This window comes from Myotis brandtii, unplaced genomic scaffold (genome assembly GCF_000412655.1).
Source record: "Myotis brandtii unplaced genomic scaffold, ASM41265v1 scaffold562, whole genome shotgun sequence".
Lineage (NCBI taxonomy): Eukaryota > Metazoa > Chordata > Mammalia > Chiroptera > Vespertilionidae > Myotis > Myotis brandtii.
The window spans coordinates 704,679-713,173 of NW_005370091.1; the positions used below are offsets into that span (position 1 = coordinate 704,679).

The 8,495-nt window shown below is 40.1% G+C and overlaps 1 pseudogene; it reads right to left on the reverse strand.

The window, feature by feature from the left end:
• LOC102241591 overlaps window positions 1–5,296 on the reverse strand; it is a 17,333-nt pseudogene extending 12,037 nt beyond the window's left edge.
• Window positions 5,297–8,495: the final 3,199 nt, after the last annotated feature.

Sequence of the window (8,495 nt, forward strand, 5' to 3'; positions counted from 1 at the left end):
GGCCTTGGGCCTTCTTTTGGATGTTCTGGGTCTCTCTGACCCAGCTGCAGTTTGTTAGGTAATTTTCAGATTGCAAAGGGCCAGGGCATTCATATGCAAAAGCCTCTGTGCACAGCTTGGGTGGGGCGGGGTCTCAGGGGATCAACAGGGTGGAGCAAACAGCTATGGCTGCTCCTCAGTCCTACCCTAAGAGGCCCCGAGTCTCAGTGTCCGGGTAATCGCTGCAAGCACCTCTGAGAGAAAGCCGACCTCCAGTTACGACCGATGCCAGAAAGTCCAGTTTCTCCCCGTATGAGTCTGTGTCCCCAGAGACTCTCCCGGAACTGGAGTCCAGGGTCGTAGGGAGCTTGTGCCTTCCTCCCGATTGAAAAAGACAACCGCGTCCTCAGTTGCCAGCCCTTTCTGCGTGCGCCTCCGTACCTCTGCACTTTACTTCCGCACCTCCTCTGAGTCTCAGTGTGCTTTTCTCTTTCCTTCTAGTTGTAGAATTTCCACTCAGCCAGCCTTCCTGTGTTCTGGATGATGTCTGTTTTGTCTTTTAGTTGTATTTTTGAAGTGGTTGTGCGAGGCAGCAATTTCCGGTGTTTACCTATGCCGTCATCTTGGTTTCTCAGTGGTTTTAGTTTTTGTCCATTGAGTTGATGTTGGCTGTAGGTTTGTAATATAAGGCTTTTATTATGTTGAGGTATGATTCCTCTATTCCCACTTTGCTGAGAGTCTTTATCAGGAAAGGGTGTTGGATTTTTTCAAATGCCTTTTCTGCATCAATTGATATGATTGTGTGATTTTTATCTCTCAATTTGTTTATGTGATGTATCACATTTATTGATTTGCGGATATTGTACCTGCCTTGCATCTGTGGAATATATCCCACTTGGTCATGGTGTTTGATCTTTCTAATGTAATGCTAGATCCGATTTGTCAGAATTTTGTTGAGCATTTTAGCATCTATGTTCATCAGGGATATTGGCCTATAATTCTCTTTCTTTGTAGTGTCTTTATCTGGTTTTGGGATTAGGTTAATGCTGGCTTCATAGAAAGAGCTAGGAAGTGTGCCTTCCTTTTGAATTTTTTGTAATAGTCTGAGAAGGATAGGTTTTAGTTCTTTGAATGTTTGGTAAAATTCCCCTGTTAAGCTGTCTGGCCCTGGGCTTTTGTTTGCTCGGATTTTTTTGATGACTGCTTCAATTTCCTCCTTAGTTATTGGCCTGTTGAGATTTTTTGATTCTTCTTGATTAAGTTTTGGAAGGTCATATTTTTCTAGGAATATGTCCATTTCCTGTAGGTTGTTTAGTTTGTTTGAATAGAGTTGTTCATAGTATTTTTTTTATAATCTTTTGTATTTCTGTGGGGTCTTTTGTTTATTTCACCTCTTTCATTTCTGATTTTGTTTATTTGGGTCCTCTCTCTTTGTTTCTTGGTGAGTCTGGCTAGAGGTTCATCTATATTGTTTATCCTTTCAAAGAACCAGCTCTTGGTTTCATTGATCTTTTGAATTGTTTTTTTAGTCTCTATGTCATTTATTTCTGCTCTGATCTTTATTATCTCCTTCCTCCTGCTCATGCTGGGCCTCTCGTTCTCTTTCTAAATCTTTAAGTTGTAGAGTTAGATGATTTATTACCATTTTTTTTATTTTTGTTTTTTGAAGTAGGCCTGTACTTCCCTCTCAGGTCTGCTTTCACTATTTCCCATAGATTTTGGATAGTTGTGTTTTCATTGTCATTTGTTTCCAGGATTTTTAAAATTTATTCTTTGATCTCTTTGGTAACCCAATCATTGTTTAATGGCATGCTATTCAGCCTTTAAGTGTTCGAATTTTTTTATTGTTTTTATTGTAGTTGATTTCTAATATTATGCCATTGTTGTCTGAGAAGATGCTTGACATGATTTTTTTTAAGATTTACACTTATTTATTAAGCAAATGTTTAATTTAATAAACAAACTGATGTATATCAAAAAAATACACAGATACATCATGAAATAGTTTACTCATGGTGATTATAGATTTAAAAAAATTTTTTTTTAATTGATTTCAGAGAAGAAGGAGAGGAATGAGAGGGATAGAAACATCGATGAGAGAGAATCATCTATCGGCTGCCTCCTACACACCCCCTAATGGAGATTGAGCTCACAACCCGGGGATGTGCCCTGACTGGGAATCAAACCTTGAACTCCTGGTTCATACGTTGATGCTCAACCACTGAGTCACACCGGCCAGTTGTGATTACAAATTTAAAATGCAGTTTCCCTTTCAAAGATCAGGACATCTAGAATGTTTAACCCACTAAATTGTCTCAAGAAACAAAACAAAAGAAGACATTTTGAAAAGGAAAATGATAATTTCAAAATACAAAGTGACTCTTCCCCTCACTTCAAAAACAAAATTTTTCTAAAATGTCAAGTAGAAAGGGTAAATACATAGAAAAAACACCTCACATTTAACTAAACAAACTTGAAAAAATCTTTAATTATATACAGAATAAAAATGAATCCAAGCAGATTTTTTAAAATTACACCTATTTCACCCTTTTTCTTCTTTATTAATATATTTTCCAATATATATTCAAAAGAAATAATGCTTTCAAGATATGTAACATATAAAGCAAAGCAAGATCATTTATTTTCAGTAATTTCCTTTAAAAAGGGAGAGGGGGGACAGAGAAGCAAAGCCAACCATGAAGTGAAGAATAATCATAATGTTCTCAAAGCAGAAAGTGTGTGTATAATAGCAGGCTGCCTAATTAATTCTGACAGGAGCAAAATCAGGATGAGGAAGGAGATAACAGGTGGGACTAAATAAACTACACTCCTAAGATTATTTACCTTGTCTTCAGGTTTTCTTTTGACTTCTTACAAACTATAAAAAGGTAATAAAAGACTGCTTGGGTCAATAAAGAATAAAATGGAAAAATGTATCACTATGTTCCACTAACGTTTTACTTATAAAATGAGAAGAGCTCTGGCTGGTGTGGCTCAGTTAGTTGAGCATCGTCCCATGCATGGAAAGGTCTCTAGTTCAGCTCCTGGTCAGGGCACATGCTCGGGCTGCTAGCCTGATCCCCAGTAGGGGTCATGTGGGAGGCGCAGCGACTGATGCTTCTTTCTCACACATCCATGTTTCTCTCTCTCCCTCTCCCTTCCTCTCTCCCTAAAATCAATAAGAAAACATTTTTTTAAAAAGAGAAGAAACGTAGGGAAGTCTGTACTTCCACCTCAAATGATTTAAAGGTAATCATAGTTTAAACCAATCTTTTAACTATAATAGTAATATTCCATTGTAAAAGAATGGTCTGAAAATCATTTACTCATGTAATAACCTTCAGTAATTTTTTAAAATCCTTACCTGAGGACATGCTTAGAGAGAGGAAAGGAGAGAACCATCAATTGGTTGCCCTCTACACTTGTCCCAACTGGGGACTGAACCCACAACCCAGGCATGTGCCCTAACAAGGAATTGAACTGACACAGGATATCATTCAATCAACCTAGCCACCTCATCGGGCCTTCGCTTATAAGTTATTATTTTTTAAATATATTTTTATTGATTTCCGAGAGGAAGGGAGAGGGAGAGAGAGAAAAACATCAATGATGAGAGAAAATCATTGATCGGCTGCCTCCTGCATGCCCCCTATTGGGGATCGAGCCCACAACCTGGGCATGTGCCCTTGACTGGAATCGAACCTGGGATCCTTCAGTCTGCAGGCCAATCTCTCCACTGAGCCAAACCAGGTAGGGTGCTTATAAGTTATATTTTAAGAGACATTTCCTCTTTAATCATCCAAAATCTCATCCAAAAAGATGACGTCTCACCCATAGTACAGATGTATGCCATTACAAACTGGGAACATAGTCTAACTTGCTCCTCTATGAATGTATTATAGACACACTAATAAATATCAATGAATTGATTAAATATTACATCTGATCTTCCACATAAATTGAGGTAGAAAGGGAGGCAATGGATCAAAGTACTTAAAGTAAAACAATTATTTTTCTAGCGATTCCTTACATTCCATTTTCAACTTTTTGCTCTAATTTACACTGGACACGTTACCATTTTCTATGAAACAAAGTTTCCAGTTAAGAAATCCAGTTAAGAAACTAGTCAACAGTGAGATGAGAAGCACCGGGAAAAAAGCCAACCTGCTGAGGAGGATAACAGGGGAAAGAGAAAGGAGGGTGGGTCCTTTGTGATATAGGACCTTTAGCCACTATAGTGATTCTGGAACCATCTACCTCCAGACTTCTTGTCATGAGAGATAATTAAATGTCTGGTTTTTATACAAAGGAAGGAAGAAAGGAAGGAAGGGAGGGAGGGAAGAAGGGAGGGAAGGGGGGAAGAAGCTGGTTATAAACTTTCATATAGGACTCATAAAAAAATTATTTTTTCTTGGAACAAAAATGGTTAAAAATTTGGTTTTTTTAAAAAGAGACTTGTATAAACACAAAGCTACGAAGATACACAAAGCTGAAGTGTCTGGAATCATTTTGGTCCCTGAAGTCTTCAGCAAGATCACAAAGTGCTCAAAAATTCTTTGACCTATTCAACCAGACTGTCGTGTTTGTCTTTAAAGTCTTCATTAACATCCAGTATTAAGATAGGCACTTCTTGTAGATAATCAAAGTTGGTTTTCAGTGTTCTGTACAGGAGCTAGCTTTCATGCTTATAGTGAAGCTTCTCTAAATATTCAAGAGGAATGCCTTATTCCTCATTTCTTCCCCGTATATATATTCTACTCAAGCATTTCTCTGGACTAGCTCGAAGATAAATGATTCCATCCAGTTCAAGGCTTTGGCCAAATTGGTTATTCTTCCAGTCATGCCAGTCCTGATAAATTGTCCCCTCTGTTTCATTCATATATTCAGATTCATACAAACTAGGTGCAAAAATATACCTGTCACTATACACAGATCGTTGAAAAAGTAATACAGGTTTCTCCACATCTTTGAGCTTGCCATTGAGAGAGGCAAGCTGAGCTCATATGCAACTGGGGCAGGCATATGACTGGAAGGTAAAAGACCATTGCTCAGGTTTCTCATACACCATCTGAAGAACATTTCCCACCACTTTTCTGAGATGTCGTCAGTTCCTGAAATTCATCTTGAGTAATTTGAACATTGCACCTTCTGGCAACAGGTTCAGGAACCACTTCCCAATCCTAGCAGACTTGTTTAAGGATATTCACAAAGGTTGACTTCCCTGCAGTATGTTCCTTTCGATGGAAATTTTCTTGATGTGGGTTCTCTCAGAGGTGATCGTGGGAGAGGGGCAGCTCCTCTTGGGTGGGGTGGCCATGCCTCAACAGGGGGCAGCCCGAGCGCATTGGGCAGGTGGCTGGGAAGTGGACACAAGTGCTCACGCTGCAGGCTGGACTCCGGCTCCTCACTGGCTCTCCCGCTGGCGGGTCTCCGATTTGATTTTGGTGTGCGGAGGTGGACCAGCGGTGGGGCCCTGATTTCAATCTTCTTGAATTTGAAGAGACTTCGCCTGTGACTCAATATGTGGTCTATCTTTGAAAATGTCCCATGTGCACTTGAGAAAAATGTATATTCTGTAGCTTTGGAGTGAAATGTTCTGAAGATGTCAATTAAGTCCATCTGATCTAGTGAGTCATTTAGGATTGCTGTTTCTTTGCTGATTGTTTGTCTAGAGGATTTATCCAGTGTTGTCAGGGAGGTATTAAAGTTTCCTACTATGATTGTATTGCTGTCGATCTCTCCCTTGATATCTTCCAGAAGTTTTTTTATGTATTAGGGTGCTCCTGCATTGGGTGCATATATGTTTACCAGAGTTATATCCTCTTGTTGTATCAATCCCTTTAGTATTATGAAATGGCATTCTTTATCTCTTGTTATGGCCTTCTCTTTGAGGTCTATTTTGTCAGATGTAAGTATTGCCACCCTTGCTTTTTTTTTTTTTCATTTCCATTTGCCTGAAATATAGTTTTCCATCCCTTCACTTACAGTCTGTGTGAGTCTCTTGTTCTGAGGTGGGTCTCTTGTAGACAGCATATATATGATCATGTTTTCTTATCCATTCAGCCACTCAATGCCTTTTGATTGGAGCATTTAGTCCATTTATGTTTAAAGTTATTATTGATAGGTATTTGTTTGTAGCCATTTTTATTTTTTGTGCCTGTGTTCCTTCTTTTTACAACAGTCCCTTTAGCATTTCTTGCATTGCTGGCTTGGTAGCGATAAACTCCCTTAGCCTTTTTTTGTGTGTGTGAAGCTCCTGATTTCCCCTTCAATTTTTTTTCCCCCCTTCAATTTTGAATGATAGCCTTGCTGGATTGAGTAATCTTGCATCCAGTCCTTTACTTTGCATCACTTTGTATACTTCCTTCCATTCTTTTCTGACCTGATATGTTTCTGTTGAGAAATCATTTGATAGTCTAATGGGAGTTCTCTTTTAGGTAACTTTCTGTCTTGCTCTTACAGCCTTTAAGATTCTCTCTTTGTCATTAATGTTTGCCATTTGTATTACGACGTGTCTTGGTGTGGGTATTTTGGGGTTCATCTTGTTTGGGACTCTGTGCTTGTGTGACTTTTTCTTCCCCACATCAGGGAAGTTTTTTGACATTATTTCTTCAAATAGGTTTTCTAACCCTTGCTTCTCTTCTTGTCTTTCTGGCACCCCTATTATACATATGTTGCTTCATTTCATGTTGACCCAAAGCTCCCTCAGGATCTCCTCCTGTCTTTTCATTTTTTCTTTCCAATTGTGGTTCAGTTTGGGTGTGTTTTGCTTCCGTGCCTTCTAATTTGCTAATTTGGTCCTCCGCTTCTCCTAGTCTACTGTTGAAAGCTTCCATGGTGGTTTTTATTGTAGCTATATCACTCTTTGTTTCCCCCCAATTCTTACATAGGTTGTTGATTTTCTCATACATCTGGTTCATGAATTGTATGACCCTTATTTTGAATTCTTTTTCTGACATAGTGCATGCCTCCATTTCATTTAGTTCATTTTCTGGTGATTCCTTATCTTCTTTCCTTTGGGTGTGTGTGTGTGTGTGTGTGTGTCCCCATTTTTGCTCTTTCTGGCTCTGGGCTATCTGCTTGGTGTCTGAGGGGTTGAGACTCCTCACAGTCCAATGGTCCTGGACTCGCTAGCCCCAGGGGCTGGGTTTGCCTTGAGTTTCACACCTTTATTGTCTCTGCTCTGAGTTGTATCCCCTTCTCCTACAATTCTGGTCCCTCAATTGTCCGTTACTTGGGTTTGGTGGGCGACTCCCTGCGAGGGCCCAGAGCCCTCTGGCATGCAGTTTGCCATGCTGCTCTAGCCCCTAAGGCGGGATGGTGCCCTACGTCCCTCTGGCAGTGCACTTACAGCATGGACCTGTGACCTGTGGTTTGGCACACCAGGTCGCACCAGCAGCTCTGACTTGGGCTGTGGGTAGGGCGTGCATCAGGTGACAGATCTGTCTGTGCTGGGGGCAGCGTGTTTACAAGCCAAAGGCTTTGTCTGTGCTGGTGGCAGAGCACCCACCGGCCCAAGGCTCTTTCTCTGCCAGGTGCATAGCACACACTGGGCAGCAGGTCTATCTTTGTGGGAGCGGGGTGTGCCCAGCCAAAGGGTTTGTCTGTGCTGGTGGCAGAGCGCACTCTGTTTTTGTCGGGGTGCGCGGTGCTTGCCCAGCGAGGGCTCTGTCTGCCGACAGAGCATGCTCAGTCTATGCTAGGGATTGGGTGCTTGCCCTGCGAGGGCTCTGCCTAAGTTGGGAGCTCAGTATCCTACTTTTGTCTTTTAACCTTTATACTAGCTTTATCATTGGTTGAACCACTGCTTTGACTGTGTTTGTCATTGTCAGTGAGAATTTTTTCTTTTGCTCTATTTCCTTATTCATATTTTTGGCCTTTTTTCTTAAAGAAGTCCCTTTAACATTTCTTGTAGTACTGAGTTAGTGGTGATGAATCTTTTATTTTTTGTTTTGTTTGCTTTTTTTGGTCAGAGATACTCTATCTTTCCTTTGATTCTAAATGTTAGCCTTGCTTGGTAGAGTAATTTTGGTTGTAGGTCCTTGATTTTAATCACTTGGAATATTTTGTGGCAATCCCTTCTGGTCTGAACAGTTTCTGTTGAGAAATTAGTTGACCCTCATGGGAACTCTCTTCTAGGTAATTACTTTTCTTTTAGGATTCTCTCTTTGTCTTAAACCTTTGTCATTTTAATTACGATGAATCTTGGTATAGACCTCTATGAGTTCATCTTGTTTGGGACCCTTTATGCTTCCTGGACTTGTATGTATATTTCCTTTGCCAGTTAGGGACATTTTCTGTCATTATTTTTTCAAACAGGTTTTCAATCCCTCTGGCTCTCTCTCTTCTCCTTCTGGTACTCCTATAATGCGAATGTTTTTGTTTGTTTGTTTGTTTGTTTGTTTGTTTTTTAAAATCCTGATCCGAGAATATGTTTCTTATTGACTTTTGAGAAAGAGAAACATTGATCGGTTGCCTCCTGTACACGCCCTGACTGGGGATCAAACCTGCAACTT